Consider the following 2,518-nt stretch of genomic DNA (forward strand, 5'->3'; position numbering starts at 1 on the left):
TAATTTTATCTTTTCCAACTGCTGAGTAGAATTCCATTGTGTAAATGTACCACATTTTCATTATCCATTCATCAGTTGAGGGACATTTAAGTCATTTCCATTTCCTAGCTATTATGAAAGAGCAGCAACAAACATGGCTGAGCAAGTATCTCTATAGTAGGATATTGAATCCTTTGGGTATATACCAAGGAGTAGTATAGCCAGATCATATGGTAGATCTATTTTTTTAGTTTAAGAGTTCTCTGCATTTTCATAGTGGTTGCACCAGTTTGCAAACCCACCAACAGTGAATGAGATTTCCCTTTCCCGACATTCGTTGCCAACATTTAGTGTCATTTGTTCTCTTAATATTAGTCATTATAACTGGGGTAAGATGAAATCTTAAAATTGTTTGAAGTTGCACATCCCTAATTAATAAGGATATTGAACATTTAAAAATATTTTATTATTTTTATTTTATGTGTATGAGTGTATTGCCTGCATGTATGTGAGTGCATCCGTGTCATGCAATACCATGGGGTTCAGAAGAGGGAGTCGTATTCTCCTGGAACTAGAGTTAAGAATGGTTTATAGCTGCCATATAGGTGCTGGAAATTGAAACTGGGTCCTCTGCAAGATCAGTCAGTGGTCTTAACCTTTGAGCCATCTCTCGAGCCCCAGGATATTGTACATTTTAAAGGTATTTCTTAGCCTTTTTATTTCTTCTTTTGAGAAATCTCTGTTCAGATTCATAGTCCATTTTTTAATTGAGTCATTTGTTTTCTTGATTCTTCGCTTTTTGAGTTCAGGCCCACTCAGTCAAAGGGAACTCATACGTGGTACTCTAAACATAACCAAATACAAATGGCTAAAGATGCCACAGCTCCGAGAGAAAAATCTAACTTTGTCACATCCCTAGTACAATGTAATTTCTTACTATATTCTAAATATGTATCTTTATGTTCACAGATATATCACCACTCACTAAACCCTTCTTTTTGCAAAAGTTGGAGAGTATTGTGAAATTCCACAACTGGTAAAACACAGAGGAAATGTGTCTGTGAGATGTCCAGCCCTAAGTGACACATCTATAATGCAACCTCTACATCTAAGGCTCATGGAACATCGTGGAACATGGGACATGGGAAGAATATTAATGCATCTGTCAACTCTCACCAGCTAAGCTTCCTCATGCAGTAGATGGTGATTAATACAGAAATCCACAACTGGCCAAAATGTACAGAGTAAGAGACTGCTAAGTGTTTGTCCCTGGATAGGATCCCTATATTAAAACTCTGTCACCAGAGCTCAGGGAACATTGTGGAAGAGGGGACAGAAAGACTGTAACAGTCAGGGGTGGTGTATGACCACAACTAAACTGCGTTTTCTAGACTTCAGGGAATTTGCCTATATGTGAATGTACAGCAATGGTGTACCTTCATGCAAACCCAGTCCAGACAAAAACTCAGCATAGAACTAGGGAAATGGATAAGGAGCCCCAATCGTAGCTGAGGAAGTATTGATAGCTGATCACTGCTGTGTGAGGGACAGTTGTTTTTCTTTAAGGGAGTTATGGTAGATGGGCTGACCAGGCTGAAGTGGATGAAATTAAAACATATGGACACCCTCTGCTTCCCTGGGCCTGCACGACCTGCCGGCCTCTCTCCAGGTGAGTCGATTGTGCCCTCTTCACCTTCACGCCTTGACTCCCCCAGCCTCACTCGCCCTCCCATCTCCTGCACCGGTCTCTACTCCTAGCCTGGGTCCTGTACCATTCCTTGTCTTGGCGCCCCAGACACCAGGGTAACCACCACTGCTTCCTGTTCCTTTGCATCCAGAACAACCCAGTTTCCTCTCACAGTCCCCAGGAGACTTCTGGGCCTGGTTCCGCCCTCACCTCCCTCTGCTTCGCTGGGCTGCACAACCTACAGCCTCTTTCCAGGACACAGGGGCAGACCTTTTGGCTTCCTGATCCTTTGCATCCAGACCAACCCAGTTCCTCAGTACAGTCCCCAGGAGCCACCGGGACTTCTTCCCGCCCCCATCTCCCTTTACATCTCTGAGTGTCATAGCTACCAGCTGCCGAACACACCTGCTCCCAGGCCAGTCCAACCCCCAAGCTCCTGAGGCCAAAATCTTTCCTGGAGGAATCCAGACCCTAGGAGAAAGCCTGAGAGCGTCTGATCCTCATCTGACTTGGGCCTCTGTGGGAACTCCTGAAGACAAAAGCAATCTGGCCACTCCAATATAAAATCAAAAGAGAGAACCAGAAGCTTAGAAGAACCAGCTTTTCATGCCCAAAAAGTAAACCACAAAGACACGTAAAGTTCACAAAAAGAAGCAGACCTAAACTTGAAGGCTTGAGTCTCACACAAGAATCAGAAACTACAAAAGAAATTCACATGTCAAAATCACAGAGAAAAAATAGTAACATGAAAAACCAAAATAACTATCCCTAGCAAATACCAATAGTCCTCGACAGGAGGACATGACAACCCCCTAGAGATAATGCAGGACATGGAACTCAAAAGAACAATTA

This window comes from Nannospalax galili, unplaced genomic scaffold, assembly GCF_000622305.1.
Source record: "Nannospalax galili isolate Female #2095 unplaced genomic scaffold, S.galili_v1.0 scaffold167, whole genome shotgun sequence".
NCBI classification, from domain to species: domain Eukaryota; kingdom Metazoa; phylum Chordata; class Mammalia; order Rodentia; family Spalacidae; genus Nannospalax; species Nannospalax galili.